This window comes from Neovison vison, chromosome 4 (genome assembly GCF_020171115.1).
Source record: "Neovison vison isolate M4711 chromosome 4, ASM_NN_V1, whole genome shotgun sequence".
In the NCBI taxonomy this organism is placed as follows: Eukaryota; Metazoa; Chordata; class Mammalia; order Carnivora; family Mustelidae; genus Neogale; species Neogale vison.
The window spans coordinates 218,174,132-218,195,625 of record NC_058094.1 but is presented as its reverse complement, the minus strand read 5'-3'; the positions used below and the strand labels follow the sequence as shown (position 1 = coordinate 218,195,625).

Below are 21,494 nucleotides of genomic sequence, written 5' to 3'. Positions count from 1 at the left end.
TTTTTTTTATTTGTTAGAGAGAGAGGGAGCACACATAAGCAATGGAAGCAGCAGGCAGCGGGAGAAGCAGGCTCCCCACTGAGCAAGGAGCCTGATGTGGGACTCAATCCCAGGACACTGGGACCATGACCTGAGCTGAAGGCAAATGCTTAACCCATTGAGCCACCCAGGCACACTAGTACTTCATTCCTTTTAATGACTGAATAATACTGCACTATATGAATATATAATGGAATTTTATTTATCCATTCATCAGTTGGTGGACATTTGGATTGTATTTCACTATTATAAGTTATACTGCTATAAACGTTCATGTACAAGCTTTTGTATGAACATATGATTATTTAAGAAGATTTATTTCTTTATTTTGAGGGGGAGGGGCAAAGGGAGAGAGGAGGAAGAGAATGTCAAGCAGACTCCCTGTTGAGTGCAGAGCCTGACATGGACATGACGTGGGGCTTGATTTCAAAACCCCGAGATCATGACCTGAATTAAAACCAAGAGTTGGATGCTTAACCAACTGAGCCACCCAGGTACCCCTGAGCATATGTTTATCAATCCTCCTGGGTATATACCTAGGAGTAGAATTGCTGGTAGCTCCATATTTAGCATTTGGAGCATTCATATTTAGCATTTGGAGCATTTCTGGACCATTTCAGAATGGCCAAATATTTCTCCACCATAGCTGCACAATTTTATATTCCCATCAGCAGTTGTCTTCACATTCTTGTCAAAATTTGTTAACTTCTGTTATTTTTTTCATTGTAGCCACCCTGGCAGTGTGAGTTGTTAGTATGTCATTGCTGTTTTAATTCACATTTTTCCTAATGGCTAATAATGTTGAGCATCTTTGCATATGTTCCAGCTTACTGGAAATTCGTGGGTCACTTGGTGATCTACTCTGGAGAAATACCTATTCAAATTCTTTGCTCCCTTTTTAATTGGGTTATTTTTTTATTAATTGTAAGAGTTGTTTAGATATTCTGTACCCTAGACTCTTATCATATATATGATTTGCAAATATTTTTCCCATTCAGTTCCCATTTGGACAACTGTCTTTTCACTTTCTTGGTAGTGTCCTTTGCACATGAAAGTTATTAATATTGATGCAATTGATGAATTATCATTTTTTTCCTTTGGTTTCTTGTGCTTTTGATATCATATTTAAAATCTGCTGTGTAATCCAAAGTCATGAATATTTACTCCTATGCTTCCTTCTCTAAGGTTTATAGTTTATCTCTTACATTTAGGCCTCTGATACATTATGAGTTAGTTTTTGTATATGATGTGAGGTAGGGGCTGAAATTCATTCTTTTGTATGTAGATAGATATCTAATTGTCTCAGTACCATCTGTTGAAAAACTATTCTTTCCCAGCTGCCTGGTCTTGACGCTTCTGTCCAAAATCAACTGACCACAGATGTATGGGTTTCCTCTCAATTTTTAATGGCCAACTGTCCAAAGAGGTTTCCCCTCTGGATTAGATATGTAGTGGTCTAGATTATTAAATGCTATGTAAATCATAATGCTCACACACATAGTAGCACAAGTAAGCAAGTGAAAAATAAAACTATTAAGAAAACACACTAGAGGGGCGCCTGGGTGGCTCAGTGGGTTAAGCCGCTGCCTTCGGCTCAGGTCATGATCCCAGGGTCCTGGGATCGAGCCCCGCATCGGGCTCTCTGCTCAGCCGGGAGCCTGCTTCCTTCTCTCTCTCTCTCTGCCTGCCTCTCTGCCTGCTTGTGATCTCTCTCTGTCAAATAAATAAATAAAATCTTAAAAAAAAAAAAAAAGAAAACACACTAGAGAAAGGGATGGAAGATGAGAAGATCAGATGGGAGATAAATGCAGGTTTGGTTCATATAGAGCCTTTTAGGCCAGGGTATATAATTTGGGTTTTATTCTAAATGCATTAAGAAGCCACTGGACAGTTTTGAGCAGGAAGGTGAGGTGAGATCAAATAATTTACATTTTTAGAAGATCATCTAGATGTCAGGTAAACTTGAAACATAAAGTGGCAAGAGTGGAAGCAGGGAGATCTTTAGAATGGTACTATTAGTATCTAAGGAAGAGATGGTGATCACTTAGACACATGTGGGAGAAGTGACAAATGGGAGAAGTAGATTCAGAATATGTTTTGGGGGTAAAGATTTGGAGGTAGAGGTAATGGTTAGGATGCTGAGGAGAGATAAAAAGAAGAATCAAGGATGATTTCTAAGTTTGTGATTTGAATAACTGGGTGGATGACTGCTCAATTACATCCTTTCATTTGCTGAGATGTTTAAAACTAGGAGAGGAGAGGAACCAGTTTGGGGGGTTGGGTGAGCTTACTGGAAATTCATGTAGAGAACAGGCCTAGACCCTGAACTGCACAGAAGTCATCATAGTTGTAATTAAGTTGAATGTGCTCAGATATGTCTTGTATGTTGATAAACAAGACACATGACTCTCACACTGAGAAGGTAAACAAAAGATGACTTCAAGGACGGGAGAAAGGCTTCCAGGGTTGGGAGAAGAAGAGGAGGAGGACAAGGTGGGGAGGGGCAGGAGCTGAGGATAAGAAGGATGTGTCAAAGGTAGAATAGATGATATGGGGGGTGCCTGGGTGACTCAGTGGGTCAAGCCTCTGTCTTCGGCTCAGGTCATGATCTCAAGGTCCTGGGATCGAGCCCCACATCAGGCTCTCTGCTCAGTGGGGAGCCTGCTTTTCCCTCTCTCTCTCTCTGCCCACTTGTGATCTCTGTCAAATAAACAAATAAAATCTTTAAAAAAAAAAAAGGAGAAACGGTGATATGGTATGTGTGTATATATAGAAAGAATTGTGTACTTTTCAATTCTGCTTTAGGAATGCTGTGACAACTCACTGGCGCATTGCATAATCAACCTACTCTTCAGGAGCAAATGATATATTGAATGTAAAGGGACACTAAATTTCTTCCATTACTCCACTGAGTCCTGAGAAACATTATAGGTATTCTGATCAATGATATAAATAGGTATTAGGCAAGATAGTTAGGATACATATTGACAGTGTTGGTGGGAAGATTAAATAAGAGTATTATCATTTATTTTACTGTTTGGCATATAATTAATATATTAATGAATGGTAATTATTAAATGTCAAAAATAAAAGATCAGAATTAGCATAAATTAATGATGATGACAGCAATGTTAGGAGGTGCATTTAATTATTCTGAGTTTTGTTCTCAGTACCCTCTCTACGAAACTGGTACTTAGCTACACAAACAAATATAATAGCTATAATAAAACTAAACTAATAATATTAGTTTACTCTATGTATATATGCTTTATTTCTTGCATTGCAACAATGAAAAATGCCAGATTCCAGGGCATCTGGGTGGCTCAGTCAGTTAAGCACCTGCCTTTAACTCAGGTCATAATCCCAGGGTCGTGGGATTGAGCCCCTTGTGGGGTTCCTTGCTCAGCAGTGAATCTGCTTCTTCCTGTGCCCCTTACTCTGCTCATGCTTGCATGCACTGTGTCAAATAAATAAATATTTTTTTTAAAAAAAAGGAAAAGAAAAATGCCAGAATCTTTAAATATTTGAATCTTGTAGTGTTATTTATAAGAAAACTGTAAATACTTAAACAAAATGGGACTAATTTAAGATTTTTTTTTTAAGATTATTTATTTATTTATTTGAGAGAGAGAGACAGTGAGAGAGAGCATGAGCGAGGAGAAGGTCAGAGAGCGAAGCAGACTCCCCATGGAGCTGGGAGCCTGATGTGGGACTCGATCCCGGGACTCCAGGATCACGCCCTGAGCCGAAGGCAGTCGTCCAACCAACTGAGCCACCCAGGCGTCCCTAAAAAGTTTTTTTTTTTAAAGATTTTATTTATTTATTTGACAGACAGAGATCACAAGTAGGCAGAGAGGCAGGCAGAGGGAGAGAGGGAAGCAGGCTTCCCACTGAGCAGAGAGCCCAATGCGGGGCTCGATCCCGGGACTCTGAGATCATGACCTGAGCCGAAGGCAGAGGCTTTAACCCACTGAGCCATCCAGGTGCCCCGATAAAAAGATTTTATGTATTTATTTGACACAGAGAGAGAGAGATCACAAGTAGGCAGAGAGAGGGGGGGAAGTAGGCTCCCTGCTGAGCAGAGAGCCCATTGCAGGGCTCGATCCCAGGACCCTGAGATTATGACCTAAGCCAAAGGCAGAGGCTTAACCCACTGAGCCACCCAGGCCCCAAGTAATCTCTACACCCAATGCAGGGCTCAAACTGACAACCCCAAGAACAAGAGTCTCCTGCTCCACCAACTAAGCCAGCCAGGCACTCAGAAGTGGGTTTATTTTGATTAGTTATACTTAAAATGATCGTTTCCCAAATAATTATTTTGTGAACTGTCATATATAATATTTTTCAGTACTCTTAAACCAACAGAGACAAAAACAAAAACAAAATATAAAACTAAAAAAAACCCTAAGGTTTTTCCTTCAAACAAGGACTGCCTTCATTTAAATTACTACTTACCGGGGCACCAGGGTGGCTCAGTGGGTAAAGCCTCTGCCTTCGGCTCAGGTCATGATCCCGGGGTCCTGGGATCGAGCCCCGCATCGGGCTCTCTGCTCTGCGGGAAGCCTGCTTCCTTCTCTCTCTCTGCCTGCCTCTCTGCCTACTTGTGGTCTCTGTCTGTCAAATAAAATAAATAAAAATCTTTAAAAAAATAATAAATTACTACTTACCTGCGGATGACAAGTATTTTCATTTAAAAACTGTCTTTGAGTGATCCTGGAGTCCCGGGATCGAGTCCCACATCAGGCTCCCAGCTCCATGTGGAGTCTGCTTCGCTCTCTGACCTTCTCCTCGCTCATGCTCTCTCTCACTGTCTCTCTCTCTCAAATAAATAAAAATAAATAAAAAAAAACTGTCTTTGACAACAAAAGAAGAAGAACTAAGCACTACTTCCCACTATACACTGAGAAAAGACACCTTGATAACTGAGAAAACCTTTTCTTTCTCAGCAGAAGTTTGGCTGCACTTTTCCCCCAAAGTAAAGTGTACTCTTTGCAAGGTGCCTCTGCTTAAATGTACTCATCTATTTGTTAAAGGCACAGGCATTTAATTTTAAAGTGTTACTTGAAGTCCATTAATGATAATGAAGATAATTATACTTAATTTATATTTATTTCTCACTTTTCTCCCCATTATTTTCTGTCTGCCATATAAATGTCTGTTTGCCTATTTTTGTGGCTTTTTAAAAAGTTCCTTTAGGGGCACCTGGGTGGCTCAGTGGGTTAAAGCCTCTGCCTTCGGCTCGGGTCATGATCCCAGGGTCCTGGGGTCGAGTCCCGCATAGGGCTCTCTGCTTGGCAGGGAGCCTGCTTCCTCACCCACCCCCGCCTGTCTCTCTGCCTGCTTGTGATCTCTCTGTCAAATAAATAAATAAAATCTTAAAAAAAAAAAAACTGAGGGGATGCCTGGATGGCTTAGTCTGTTAAGCAGCTGTGGGGTCAGGTCGTGAACCCAGGGTCCTGGAACCAAGCCCCACATTGGGCTTCCTGCTCACAGGGGAGCCTGCTTCTCCCTCTGCCTTTGCTGCTCCTTCTGCTTCTGCTCCCTCACTTGTCCGTGTGTGCTTTCTCTCTCAAATAAATAAAATCCTTAAAAAAATTGAGAAATGTATGCTGTCTTATAACCAATTATTCTCTCTTGATAACAAAAAAACAATTTCTTCATAAAGAATAATAAAACCTGGGGCGCCTGGGTGGCTCAATGGGTTAAAGCCTCTGCCTTTGGCTCAGGTCATGATCTCAGGGTCCCGGGATCGAGCCCTGCTTTGGGCTCTCTGCTCAGCGGGGAGCCTGCTTCCCTCTCTCCCTCTGCCTGCCTCTCTGACTACGTGTGATCTCTGTCTGTCAAATAAATAAATAAAACCTTAAAGAAAAAAATAATAAAACTTTATTAGTCTAATTAGGAAGAAATAACAGGGATTAGGAATGAGAAAGGAGACATACCAAAGATAGAGTTATTGAAAGATTTCTAAGAGAATACCACATACAACTTTATGTCAGCCAATTTGAAAACTAGGATAAATAGATAAATAGATGATTTCCTATATAAACAAAACTGACCCATGAAAGATGGCAAACAAAATAGTCGTTAAGCGTCTGCCTTCGGCTCAGGTCATGATCCCAGGGTCCTGGGATTGAGCCCTGCATGGGGCTTTCTGCTCAGCAGGGAGCCTGAATCCCCCTCTCTCTCTGCCTGCCTCTCTGCCTACTTGTGCTCTGTCAAATAAATAAATAAAATCTTTAAAAAAAAAAAGATTCTCTCTTTCCCTCTTCTTCTGCCTCCCCCACTACCTCCCTCTCCAGCCAATCAATCAATCCATCCTTCAGGAAAATACATATTTTATCAACAGGCAGGAGACACTGGAAAGCCTGGAGGTATAAAATAAAAAAATAGACATATATGACTCTATAAATATTTTCAACTTTCATTTGAATAAATGTGAAGGAGGTATTATAATTTAAACTAATAGTAGATTCAAAGAAAATATTTATAATAAAGAGGAGAGATATTCAATAACCATAATATATAACAAGTTCTTACAAACTCAGGCAAAAGAGAATAAGATACTAGTAGAAAAGTGGCAAAACATATGAAGACAATTCACAGAAGAGAAAAATCTAATGACCAATAAACACATAAAAATATCATAAACTTGCTAGTGGTCAGGGAAATGTACTTAAAGAAATGTACTTAACAAGAAGATATCACTTTAAATCTATTTGTCAAAATAATGCCTGTTGTTGGCAAGAATGTGCAGAGAAGGAGAGTCTCACATATTTGTTGGTGGAAATAGCATGCATTAGAGGCTTTTTTTTTTAATAAACAATTGGCAGTATCTATTTAAATTACAGTTGTCTGTACCTTTTTCAAGTAATGTCACATCTGCTTTATATCTCATAGGAGTAAAAGCATCAATGAGTAAGATTACACGTTAAAAGGGTATTTTCTTCAGCTTTGTTCCATTGTAAAAAAAAAAATAGAGCTCTATCAGTTGGCTTTGAGAGATTGCTAGGTATTTTTGATATTACTGAGGGAGAAAATAAGATGCCTAATGTGGTCAATTTGCCACCAAGTAACCAATTGGTCTCCTCAATAAACGATGCCACATCTGGGGTTCACTGCTGGTCTCTGAGATGACCGGTTGGCAGCAGTAGTTAGAATAGCCCTGGCAATGGGAGGCCAAGGTATTGGGCCTATGCATAACCCCACCCTCAGCCACCATGGCCAATTTGCTCATGTGCCCAATGTGTCAGCCCTGCGATGTCCTATGATGTAGACTGACTGACATCGACTGGCCCAATCATTTGGTCTCTTTGGCTGTTGAATGTCTTATCCACGGCAAGTGCTTCCTGGAGGACATGAACATTTGATATGGAGATCTGCACACTTTGTGCCAACTCTCCTGTGTCTATTCATAAGGCCTGTCCCTAGATTTCCTTGTATCCAATCTACAGGCTTTCCGTCCGAAGGCCCTGATCACTGACCACTGCACAAGAATATGCATATATTCTCATCTTGGCCCACTTTCCCTTCCCCACAAAGTGGGTAATCAGTTGTACCACTCATAGCTCTGCCTGCTGGGAAGATTTTCCCTGCCAACAATTGTTTAAGGGCATCCCTAAATGTGGACATAATGCAACCATATACATATTCAGTTTTTACTTATGTACCTAGCTGACACATCCATGAGCCAAATTTGGGCCTTTCCTTCCTTCTTTAGCTGGTTTTACAGAACCTTCTCCTACAACATGGCCATAGGTATGAGTGGAGAGAGGGGTAGTTGTGTAATGGCAGTGGGTGACATAAAGGTCTAGGCTACCTGCTTCTGTCTTTTGGTTCTGTTCAAGCTTGATATCAAATATACCATTTCAATCTTTTGATGGAATGCTGCAGGACCCATCTGACTTTATAACTTGGCAGGACTGATAAAACCCTTAGTGAGCATTTCTGGGCTCACAGCCCCTTGGTTCTCCATGGTTAGATATTCTGTCTCCATCAGGACCCAGTAATGCATCAAGAAATGTTTCTCAAAGATGTATAATTCTCTCCTTCAGAGAGCATGGCCTCACCACAGAATGGTCTGCACTGTGATTCTTCCACTGGAGTTTACTTTCAACTCTATACTGAACAGATTTAAATTAAATGTGACCGTTTTGCAGATTTACCTCAAAACTCGGGTATGAGTAAAAACTGCAAGAACGGAGAATAATCTAAATACAGATAATATACTATTACCAGAATCACTCTATGCAACACTGGCTCATGGCCCTTGACCCATCTACAAGTCATTCCAAGCCCTCATGTAAATGGGCTACTGGCAGGCATGTCTCACCAATCCTCCAAATACACCTGAATCTGGAACACTGCTTAGACTCCAGCTGGGCCTCTGCTATAAGAGAACACAGCAATATCTGACAAGAACAGTATAAAACCAAGCAGCTAGGATTCCCAAATGTTATTAGACCATATGACTAAAATGAAGACATATTAACTGAAAATTCACAATCACAGTGGTTTAAGTCCCTACCAGTTGATAGTTTGAACCTCAGCAGCCCATGTATAGAAGCCTGTAATTATTTCTGGGAGTCTCCAAAAGGAATGCTTCCCAGGACCAGGCAGCCACATTGCCCAATTCCAGGGGGTGTGACTGATATTGTGTCCTGGGCAAATGTCACTCCCTGAAGCACAACTGAGATTTATACTGAACAAAATATGAATGGTGTCCCTGCAATAATGTAATGTCGACCCTGCACCTTCCAGGTGTTCACAAACCAGTTCCCACTTGGGATCTACTATGTTCTTCCTCTTCTGTTTCAGTTGCTCCTGGCCATTGTCCACTGTCTTTGACATTGTCTGAAGGAGAACAACTCATGTTATTGTTGAGGGTGCCCTTTGCAGGTTCTCCTCTACTCATGCCAAAGACACAGCCCACTGGGAGTCCCAGAGTCACTGTCTACACATTGCCAAAACAGGCTGGGTTCTGTGCAGATATGGGGGGAAAGGCCTGCTCTCTACATCCATAGGACTTTGCTTTGCAGGTTCTCAAGCCCAGGACCACAAAAAGACTCTCCCCAAAATATCCCATCAGCTTCTCTCCATTCATTCTTCATCTCCTTCAAGCAACTCTCAACACTATCTCCCACTAACTAAATCTTTCTTTGCCACAGAAATACGTAACTGGTAGGTATAATTCACCTCCATGCATAATGCACCAACATCTCCATGTATCTTCTCTAGCTGTCATCCAAAAGGGCAAAGAAATACATAACTAAATCAGAACACTTACGATCTGTGGTTATTTTAATTGTAACTTTATATATGTATGTATGTACGTGATGTATTGAGATGGAAAAAATTGGGCACTTGCTTTATATCTAGACCCGTTCTAGAAATGCAACTTCATAACTTTTAATTTTTATTTCCCACAGAGGATAATTAAATAAATCATACCCAACGATGTGTAACTAACTATATGCTGTAAACTTCCCAGTGAAATAAATCTTCAGGGAAAGAGAAAGGAAAACTGATTTTACACCTCCCATTACTTCAAGTTTTCAACATCCAGCAAAGTCAAATTACAAGGACAAGTGTCTTGAGGAAATTATAATGGCCTTGAAATAATTGGTCCAGTTCCACATTATTAAAAAACCTTTAATAGTGTTTATTGCTCACAAACACCTTGTAACAGGCGTGTCAATTCAATGAAGGGAGTAGATACCTTCAGACCCAGTAAAAATAAACTAGTTATGAAGACAGGTGATCCTCACCCTGAATGCTTCAATACTCAGTCACCCGTTCTTGAAGCAGAAGCATTTTAAATTTCTTTATTGTGTCAATCTTGGCTTTAGCTTACTCACTTTCAGCTAGAGACATCTCCAAGCACATTTCCATACAAGGTTGGGAGTTTCAGTCTGGATCTATAGACCGAAAAACTTCTGAAGGGGGAGTAATATTATGAAGCTACTGTCTAGATTATTAATCTTCTGTAAATCAGCAACAGTAATAGCATCTGGTTGAGTCCAGCCTGGCCATCTGCCACCACTGTGGCCCTGCCCCCACCCACGGTCTCCTGCTTACAAACTTTATTTTTTATTTTTAAAGATTGTATTTATTTGTTTGAGAGAGAGAGAATGAGAGCAAGTGAGCATGAGAGGGGTAAGGTCAGAGAGAGACGCAGACCCACTGCTGAGCAGGGAGCGGGACTCAATCCCAGGATTCCAGGATCAGGACCTGAGCTGAAGGCAGTGGCTTAACCAACTGAGCCACCCAGGTACATATACACACAGTTATATATTTATCAAATTGTTAAATTAACATTTGACTAAGCCCAATATTGATTCATTATAATAACAGAGCAAGAAGTAATCCTGGCAGATGCCAAAACCAGAAACCAAGATCTTGGAAGAAAAAGTTTAAAAGGTAACCAAATTATAAATAAAAGAGTTTTAAAAAGGAAAAGTCCAGTTTTCCTTCTGAGGAGGACACCCAACATGCAAAAGATATGAAGGTGAAAAGACATACATTTGCCAATCTGTTGTTGAAAAACTTCAAAAATAACTGGATTCAAATATTTAAAAAGATTACAAGGATTACCTCAAAGATTTTTGTTACATCAGTAACAGAGAATATGAAATTAGTATTTATCTTTTCTTTAATTTAAAAAAAAGTTATTGAGATAAATTTAATATACAAAAAGTTGCACATATTTAATATGTACATTTTGATGAGTCCCCTGGACATAGGCCTACACCCGAGATATAATACAAACAAGGTAATAAACATATCTATCACCCCCAAAAGGTAGTTTGTTGTTCTCTTGCTTTTGGGGGGGGATTAGTATCTATCGTTTTTCTAACGTTTTTCGTTTTTTATAGAGAGAGAGAGTGAGAGAGGCAGAGGGAGAGAGAATCTTTTTTTTAACATTTTCTAAAATTATTTATTTATTTATTTATTTATTTATTTGACAGACAGAGATCACAAGTAGGCAGAGAGGCAGGCAGAGAGAGAGGAATGGAAGCAGATCCGGGGCTCAATCCCAGGACCCTGGGATCATGACCTGAGCCGAAGGCAGAGCCTTTAACCCACTGAGCCGCCCAGGCATCTCGGGGAGAGAGAATTTTAAGCAGGCTCCATGCTCAGTGCAGAGTCTGATGCAAAGCTCAATCTCACAACTCTGAGATCATGACCAGAGCCAAAATCAAGACTCAATGCTTAACCAACTGAGCCACCAGTATTTAGTTATTTATTTATAAAGATTTTATTTATTTATTTGACAGACAGAGATCACAAGTAGGCAGTGAGGCAGGTGGGGGTGGTGAAGCAGACTCCCCGCTGAGAAGAGAGTCTGAGAGGGCCTTGGTCCCAGGACCCTGAGATCATGACCTGAGCTGAAGGTGGAGGCTTAATCCACTGAATCACCCAGGTGCCCCCGCCCCCGTATTTATTTTTAAATAAGAAAGTCAAAAGGTGGTGGCACCAACTAAAATTAAAAAAGAAAAATAGAGGTTGAGCAGCTATTAGAGCATAAAGTGGGGAATGTAGGGCTCAGTCTGGGATCTGTGGAGTTTGTAATGCCTGTGACACATTTAGGTAGAGACTTCAAGTAGGAAGTTGGATACTAGAGTTTGAGCCCAGGTGGAGTTATCTAGACTACGCTACATATCTAGAAATCATCATTATAAATAAAATTTATGGGATGGGTACAAGGGTAAAGGAGTTCTGTGAGGAAAGAAATGGGCAAAGGATGGAGTCCTCTTTCCCCAGTGAAACTCCCAATGGTGAAAACTGAACCCAAAAAGAAGCCAAGAAAGAACTGACCTTCTTTGAGAAGAACCGGGAGCGTGTGGGATCATGAAATCTCAGGCATTAGAGATTTTTCAAGAAAAAGTAAACAGCTAACAGTATCAAATATAGAAAGAGAAGCAACACCTCATGCTGTCAGGTAAGGAAGAAGGTAAGAATGGTTAAAATATGCATAGACGTTTGTATTGGGGGGAGTTAGAGAGTTCATGTCTTAATGCCTCTTTTTTCTCTGTGATTTAGGAAGCAAGATCTTACAGAATGGTCTCTGTATCTCAGAAGAAGACATAAAGCAAAACACAGATTCAAACATCAGCATTAGAGACCTTAAACATGACAGTGATCATTGTGATGTCTGTAACAGTTGGGAACTGTTAGATATTTGCTCGTTGACAGTCTACTGTGGGGGAGCACGGGTTGTTCAATCAGTTTAAGCTCCGACTCTTGATTTAGGCTCAGGTCAGCATCTCAGGGTCATGGGATTGAGCCTCATGCTGGGCTCTGCACTGGGCATGGAGCCTGTTTAGGATTCTCTCTCCCTTTTCCTCTGCCCCTCCCAGTCACTCTCTTGCTCTCTCTTTGAAAAATAAATAAATAAATAATAACCAACTTGCCTTAAGATCAAAAAACAAGAAACAGTCTACTGTATACAAGGCTCTCCCAGAACAATGGTAAATGTTAAGACAAACCAACAAAAAATCTGAGACTCTCATTCAGATTACATAAAAGCTTAGCATATTTCCTGGCACTGAGTAGGTATCCAGTAAGTATTTGTTGAGTGAATGAAAGAAATAAAGAAGAAATGAACTATGAGACACCACATATCTTAAGAACAAGAAGTTACCAGGAGAGGTGTTGCTACAAATGTTTACAATAAAAATGTATTACAAATACATATGTAGAGTAATATAACAACATTTAAGATAAGAGAAGATCCCTATCTGATACGTAGAGATACATTATAGGGTCTTATTAAAACCTGAATGAGACACACCAAAAATTTTTCTTATCATCTATGAATCATGACACAAAAAGGTTTAAGTCCACCTTATCAGAAAATAAAAAGCATTATAAAACTAGATTTCTCAGGAATAATCCTATGTAAGAGGACAATAAAGCTACGAAGAAGGTAAAACTTAATGTAATATTAATAGTAGTAGATGACTAGCAAGTTTTTAATTGCCTGAAAAAACATTCCTTTGGAAACAGATGACAATGTTTTATTATTGTAAGTATGCACTGCTTTTATATAATAAAAAAGAAATTTCCTCCAACATTTATAAAAGATTTTATGTATTTTTTAAAGATTTGTTTATTTATTTGAGAGAGAGAATGAGGGTAAAAGCACCAGGAGAGGAGAAGAAGGAGAGGGAGAGAGAATCTCAAGCAGAGGCATTTGGTTGTTAAAGCTCTTTAATCTCTTTTTTTTTTCTTTAATGTCTTTTAATGCGGAACAGTTCCTTTGACTTTCTGCCCTTGACTTTTTTGTTTTTCATAATCTTGAATTTTTAAAATCTTTTTTTAAAGATTTTATTTATTTTAGAGATGGGGATAGGAGAAGTAGAGGGAGCAGGACAAGGAGGCTCCATGCCCAGTGCAGAACCTGACATGGGGTTCAATGCCACGAACCCAAGATCGTGACCTCAACTGAAATCAAGAGTCATCCGACTAACCAACTTAACTACCCAGGTGCTCCCATGATATTGAATTTTTGAAGAGTTAGAGTTGTTTGTCTTCTATAACCTCCCACATTCTGGATTTGATGGTTTCCTCATGGTTATGTTCAGTTTAACATTATTTGGCCCCAATACTACAGAGAATGTGCACCACATCAGGACTTGTCGCATAATGTTGAATTATCCCCCATCAGCTTGGTTAATGGAGGGACTGCTATTGTAAATGCGCTTCCCTCTTTCTAATTAGTGAGAGGTCTGTGTGGTAGCATTATGAAATCACAGGACTGCCCTGATCCCCGACACTCTTTTACCCAGTAAGAGTTTCAGGACTATCAGTGGTCCCCACCTGGAGTAATTGTTACACTGGCAGTGGCGAAATGGCGATTTCTTCCTAATTCTATCATTGCTCTGGAGTACACCAAGGTGCATACTGTATAAGCTCAGTTTATACATTTCCTGCCCCAGATCTGGAATCGGCCATTTCTCAAAGGAACCCTTATTACTTATAGTGGAGAATGGCATTTCAAAATCAAGAACCAGGCACCAGTGTATCTACTGATAACTCCCAGGCACCTCTTCAGTGCACAGAGTTAATCTATATTTACATCTATATATTTATGTATACACACACACACCATATATATATAGTACACATATAATTACCTATATATATTATATGTAGGTATAAATGTAAATACAGATACAGATTATATAAGCATTTATAAGTATATATACTTACATGGTATATGTATTATATAGTATACATCTCTAATTCTATCATCTTCTCTGTATAATAGCTAGCATATATTCTTCTTAAACTATATATACACACATGTTCACAGACACATTATTTTTCTCTACATCTTATATTAATACAATTATTACAATTTGAATCTAGCATCACAGGGTTCTTCTTCAACTTCTGTTCATAATCTGTTTCTAACCTTTTCTGTAGTGAGAACCTTGATTCCCAACATCATCATATGTACTCATTTGTTCTATCCACAATAAATACAAATTGTTTCAGAATTACATAAACAAACAAACAAAAAAGAATTACAAAACCAATATCACTACCAATAATAAGCCTCCTAATAAAGTTAAAGAATCATTTGTAGTGCATTTTGTTCTTGGAACATATTCCAAGAACAGAAGAAGAAAGAAGTGTTAATCAGAAGAAAAAGTGTTGAGATACATAAATAATAAGAATGTGTTACAGAGGGGCATCTGGGTGGCTCATTCGGTTGGGCATCTACCTTCAGCTCAGGTCATGATCCCAGTGTCCTGAGACAGGGTCCCACAGCGGGCTCCCTGCTTGGCAGGGAGTCTGCTTCTCCCTTCCCTCTGCCCCTCCCCCTGCTTGTGCTCTCTCTCTCTCTTTCTCTCTCTCTCAGATAAATAAGTAAACAAATTTTTAAAAATATTTTAAAAAGGAATGTATTATAGAGCTTTGGTCTCAGGCAACCATGGAGCTGGTTAAACAGTCTAGGTGAGGCTGGTGTTTGTGGGTCTGCTGCTGGATCCAGAAAATCTTCAGCCAGACAGTCAGGAAGAGAAAGACAGAGGTAAAGTGGAAGAAACAAGGCAAAAATGAAATCTGTGAGGTTGAGCTAGAAGCTATGAGGAGGGACTGCAGAACAAGTCAGACTGCTGCTACCTTGGGCTGTCATTACAGTGTCAGTGATGGGGGTCCTGCAGGAGAAGCCCATCATCATAGAGTTAAACATGCATCCCATAGAAATGGTAGCAATTATTGTTATTTCTGGCTTACCGATGAGAGCCAGCAGAGCGCTCTAAGATTTCCCCTCATAAATGCATTATCTTACAGCGCTGGTGAAGACAGTTTGCTCTGGACCATCTCAGGGGATATATCTTGGAGTGAGTGAGCAGGTCACACATGATGGAAGAGGATTCTTTCTGATAAACGGTGCCAGTTAAGCTAATTTAACATGGCATAAGTTCATTATACTCTATAGTCAGAAAATGACATTCAAAAGCCACTTGAATTAATCACTTTTTCTGTGTGGTTGCATTATGAATGTGATATACCATTAGGTTCATTTGGTTAGATTTTACTTTTATTCACTTACTCACATGTCCCATAAAGTCAAACTATCTTAAAAGATATACTCAGAGAAGTCTCATTCTCCTCTATACCATTCTTACTCATTCCTTATCAGGTGCTCTTTTCATTATATATACAGCTTCCCCTTGCTTCTTGCCAAAAGGTAGCATACTTTATATAGTCTACTGTACCATACAATAAAAGCAAACTTAAAAAATTTTAATTATCCAAATTATCAAATTCACAAAGAATATTTCAAAGAACTCTGTATCTTATTAACACACGAAGGGTAGTATAAGCAAGATGTTATAAAATGAAATAACATACTGATACAAATATCCTTTGGTATATAATATCAAGGGTTGGTGTCTGGGTGGCTCAGTGGGTTAAACCTCTGCCTTCAGCTCAGATCATAATCAAGGTCTTGGGATCGAGCCCCGCCTTGGGCTCTCCGCTCAGCAGGGAGCCTGCTTCTCCCTCTCTCTCTGCCTGCCTCCTTGCCCACTTGTGATCTCTGTCAAATAAATAAATAAAATCTTTTAAAAAATATAATATCTGGGGTACTTTTTGGAGTGATGAAGATGTTCTAAAATTAATTTTGATGATGGTTGCCTGACTCAAGGGATATACTAAAAATCAGTGAATTGTCAATCATATGCTTTCACTCATTCGGGGAATTTAAGAAATGAAACAGAGGAGCATAGGGCAAGGGAGGAAAAAAATAAAACAAGACAAAACCAGAGAGGTAGACAAACCAAAAGAGACTCTTTTTAAAAAATTTTTTTAAATTTCTTTTCAGCGTAACAATATTCATTGTTTTTGCACCACACCCAATGCTCCATGCAATCCCTGCCCTCTCCGATACCCACCACCTGTTTCCCCCAACCTCCCACCCGCCCTGCCCCTTCAAAACTCTCAGATTGTTTTTCAGAGTCCATAGTCTCTCATGGTTCACCTCCCCTTCCAATTTCCCTCAACTCCTTCTCCTCTCTAAATCATAGGGAACAAACTGGGGGTTGCTGGAGGAGAGGGAATGGGGGGAAGGGTAATGGGGAGATGGGCATTAAGGAGGGCACGTGATGTAGTGAGCACTGGGCGTTACATAAGACTGATGAGTCACTGAACTCTACCTCTGAAACTAATAATATACTATATGTTAACTAATTGAATTTAAATTTTAAAAAATGAAAAAAACAGTGAATTGTCTACTTTATTTATTTTTTAAATAGGCTCCACCTGTAGTGTGGAGTCCAACACAGGGCTTGAAGTCATAACCCTGAGACTGAGAGCCTGAGATCAAGACCGGAGCTGAAATCAAGAGTCAGGCACTTAGGGACGCCTGGGTGGCTCAGTTGGTTGGACGACTGCCTTCGGCTCAGGGCGTGGTCCTGGAGTCCCGGCATCGAGTCCCACATCAGGCTCCCAGCTCCATGGGGAGTCTGCTTCGCTCTCTGACCTTCTCCTCGCTCATGCTCTCTCTCACTGTCTCTCTCTCTCAAATAAATAAATAAAATCTTTAAAAAAAAAAAAAAAGAGTCAGGCACTTAAATGACTAAGCCAACCAGGCACCCTATGAGTTATTTACTTTAAATCCATACGATATGTGAATTATATCTCAATAAAGCTGTTATTTTCAAAATTCAAAAAAGAAAGAAATATAATATCTAATACATTTCATGAATCTAAAAGGAAAGTCTTCCCTCAAGAATTAAAAAATCCTGAGGAATGTGAGTTCAGTAGAGGGGATGACAACAGTGCCTAATTCATGACATGACAACAGGGGATGAGAGAAAACCTAGACTTGATGCAATAGTATTTTATTAAAAAAAAAAAAAAACCACAAAGTTTTTTTTTTGTTGACTCCAAGCTGCATAGGTACCATTATTCATACCTATTGGTACCAATTGGTATGGTATTGGTATGATTTTTAATTTTATTAACAAAAGCATGGGTCCTAGATTATTGCAATCAGAGATTCTATTCTTTATCAGTTGGAGCAAATCTGAAATGGTGTTCAAAGCAAAGGACCATGTTTTTTTGTTTGTTTGTTTTTTAAAAGACTTTATTTATTTTTCTGACAGAGAGTGAGAGAGCACAAGCAGAGGGAGCAGCAGAGGGATGAGGGACAGAGTCTCTGCTGAGCGGGGATCCAGACGCAGGGCTTGATCCCTGTACTCTGAGATAATGACCTGAGCTGAACGTGGACGCTTAACTGACTGAGCCACAGAGGTGCTCTGGGACCACATTTTAAGAGGAAAATTGAATAGTACACAGGAAGATGAGAAAATGCTTTGAGGAAGAGCTAAAGGAAACAGAACTCCCTTCAAATATTTGAAAGCAGTTACACAGAATAAGAAATAGACTTGTCCTGTGTTCCTCTAAAGGCAAAACAGACCAGAATATAGATATCCTAAAGAGGAGGGTTTCAATTCAATGTCAAGAAAAAAAAGTTACCATTTAATGTACTATTTTAGTGAGGTCCCCATCACATTTGGATAGAGTCTGAAATTCCACTGAGAAGATTCCAAGTATCTCTCGGCAGGAAGGCTGCCCTGCATCAACTCTATGATTTTATTTTCTATTCATACCTAAATAGCTTCTGAGAATAGCCTTCTATTAATACAAGATGTGTAATTCACCATGATGACCTTGATTCATAAAGAAAACATTAAATTGTAATCAGCTATATATCACTGAATGTGGTTGGAGCTGTAGAAGCTTCCTAGAAGCTGCTTACTTGTTTTCTAGGAGTTGACCACATTAATGTAGATCAGACCTGACTGGGCAGGTCCAGATGATGAGTGGGACTATCCAGTATCTACTAGAACGCAAGATTCAAGATAGAAACACAAGTCAGAAATAAACTGGAAGAGGGTCAGATAGATGAGCAAGATTTCCTGGTGTCCCAGACATTAACTGGAGCAAAGATCTGAGGAATGCTCCTCACCTAGATGTGTATTTAGCTTCCTGTGAATACAGGAATGCCTAAGGACATAAGGGGACTGTGAACAAAACCTAAAAGAACTGCATTGATTAAACTGTCCATATGGGATAGCTGGGTGGCTCAGTCAGTTAAGCATTTGCTTTTTGGCTCAGGTCGTGATCCCAGGGTCCTGGAAGTACTGCATCAGGCTCCTTGCTCAGCAGGGAACCCACTTCTCCTTCTGCCTGCTGCTCCCTCTGCTTGTACTCTTTCTCTGACAATAAATAAGTAAAATCTTTTAAAAAATAGATGTATTAAAAAATAAACTATAAAACTTTAGAATGCAAGATAATACTGATTTGATGCCCATATGATACATCATAGCACAAGAAGGAGGTGTTTTTTTCTGTTTCTGTGCAGATCACAAACTGGCTTGGCCCATTACACACTCCAAGAACACAATACTATACTTTTGGGTAGAGAGTTTCAGCACAGCATCCTGCCTATGGAAGCACTGGGATTTGCAGGGGCATGAAGTACCCAAGAGAAGACTGGCTGTATTCTATGGTCAAGGACCTGCATTTATTTTTTTTATTTTTTATTTTTTGTTTTGTTTTTTGCATGCAGTGGTAAGAAGCTAACGAAAGAAGGTAAAGGCTTCTTCATTATTATACTGAGATGGGTCTTGTTGATTCCCAATAATAAAAAGGAGGAGAATTTGAGTATAGAATCCCCTCTGGAGAAGGTGAGGATAAGTAACTATTTCTAGAATAGCTATTTCTTTATTCTAAACACAACGTGTCTGTAAATTAAATACAACTGTAAGTTCTTTGACACTTCTTCCGTCAGGATCTATACGCCTTTGCCTTGAATTTGGGCTAGACTTAATGACTTACTATATCCCAAATAAAATAAGATAAAAATAAATAAATAAATAAATAAATACAATGCAACAGAAGTGATACTGTGTGATTCTGGAGGCTAAGTCATAAAATGAAATACAGCTTTCACCTTGCTTAGAGGAAGACTAGCATTTGGAGCCCTTACCTGCCTTGTAAGAAGTCTATTTTGAAGCAATCATGCTATAAGGAAGCTCAAGCCACGTGAGGAAAGAATGCTTAGATATTGTGGCTGACTGCCCCAGGTGAGGTACCAGCCTCAATCTCCGGGCATATGAGGAAATATGCCTCCAGATTATTCCAGTCTCCATCCACTGAGACACCTCCAGGCACTGAGCCTTCCCAGCTAAGGATCCTAGACTTCATGGAGCAGAGACAAGCCATCTCTGCTATGCCTTGTCTGAATTCTGACTGAGAAGGTATTCATATTTTGTTAAAGGAAAATCTATGTTTGATCTTTGCAATGATATAGTTAGGCAGGTTGGGCTGACATTATTACCACCTTCTTTTTATAGATTAAGACAACAACAACAAACATAGATTCGAACTTACCTTCTTTCAGATTATACAGCCAAGATGTGGCATGTTGATACTGATCTTTGTATTCCAAAGTTTATGTCTTTTCCATATTTTCCCATCCGGATCCTGTAGGGGCTTTAGAATAGCCTAGGGAAATCAAATAAGATATATCCAGAATTTAAAGACAAGGTCAGAAAATATTGAGTGAATAGAAGCTAAGAAGAATCACTATTAAATGGATGAGATCAGTCATCCTATGGAGAAATAACTATGTAGGATATGAGCTACAGATTGTTGCTGATAAGATTATAATTTAAGATGGAACCAATGAAAACAAATCTTAGAACTTTGAATGTTATGAGGAAGTATCATAATGACATAATTTTTTAGTGTCTGATTTAAAAAAAATGAAATAGGACCATTGAAATAAAAGTGCTGCAAGTTGTTTTTGATAAAATCAAGGGTAAAAGGTGCCACGACTGGCTAATGGTGCTATTTTGGTCATTTTAGAAGTATGTCCTTACAGTAAAGAAGAGTGCTTCAGACTAGTATAGCTTGATGACATTAACCCTTACAATAATTTTCATTTACTCTTCTTTTGCCACACCTCTTTTTAAAAAATTTTTTTACTAACATACAATGTATTATTAGCCCCAGGGGTACAGGTCTGTGAATCGCCAGGTTTACGCTCTTCATAGCACTCACTATAACAGATACCTTCCCCAAAGTCCATAACCCAGCCCCCTCTCCCTACCCCCTCCCCCAGCAACCCTCAGTTTGTTTTGTGAGATTAAGAGTCTCTTATGGCCAAACCTCTTTTTGATTTATATTTAGTTCTTCAAGGAGACTTTTCTACTTGGAAGAAAAAGGTACAACAATGCTAACAAATCTATCATGCCCACTTGATAGTCTCTACTTTCCATTTTTCATTGTAGAGAAATATTAGTATTCTGATTAATCAAGCAGCCTCACACACAATGCCTTACCTCTAGAGTACCTGGATTCACAGTGACTCTATCAATATGCAGACATTCAGCTTCAGGAGTCAATAGGACAGCTTTCGATCTCTTTAATCATGGTGAATACTGTAAGGAGGTCACTGGTGACTTCCCTCCACATGGGAAGTAAAAACTGTAGTTCACTCAAAGCTTCTCATGACTTGATGTTTATGTTACTTTGGTGATTAAAACTGTACACCATCAGGAGCCCACAGTAACTTCCATTATATTCCTTTCCTCTATTCTCCATTCATTTTTTCCCCCTGAATATTCCCTTTTCCTTTATGATAAAAATATTTTTAATAATGAACTGGGTTTCCTTAATTTCGTTCTGTAATTGGGCCTGACAAAGGGAACTGAACCCCCCTCTTGTTTTCATGCATATTTTGCACAGCTAACACCTTGGAATATTCTGTTCATGCGAGGCACCTAGTATTTAAAATGTTTTGAATAATTATCTTGAAAATAAAAATTATTAAAGTTTTGATGCTTCAGATGTCTAGAATGCCGTGCCTTGTGCAGGCACTAGCATATGGAAAGTTTTCCATTTCCAGAATGACTGGAAGATGAAAAACACAC

General features: G+C 39.3%; 1 long non-coding RNA gene across 1 annotated transcript; it reads right to left on the bottom strand.

The window, feature by feature from the left end:
• Positions 1–4,625: 4,625 nt before the first annotated feature.
• LOC122904132 lies at positions 4,626–20,923 on the bottom strand. Its single transcript, XR_006384158.1, has 3 exons — positions 20,904–20,923; positions 19,951–20,064; positions 4,626–4,653 (listed from the first exon to the last, which is right to left on the bottom strand). It is a non-coding gene; the product is annotated as an uncharacterized LOC122904132 (long non-coding RNA).
• Between the last annotated feature and the right edge of the window lie 571 nt (positions 20,924–21,494).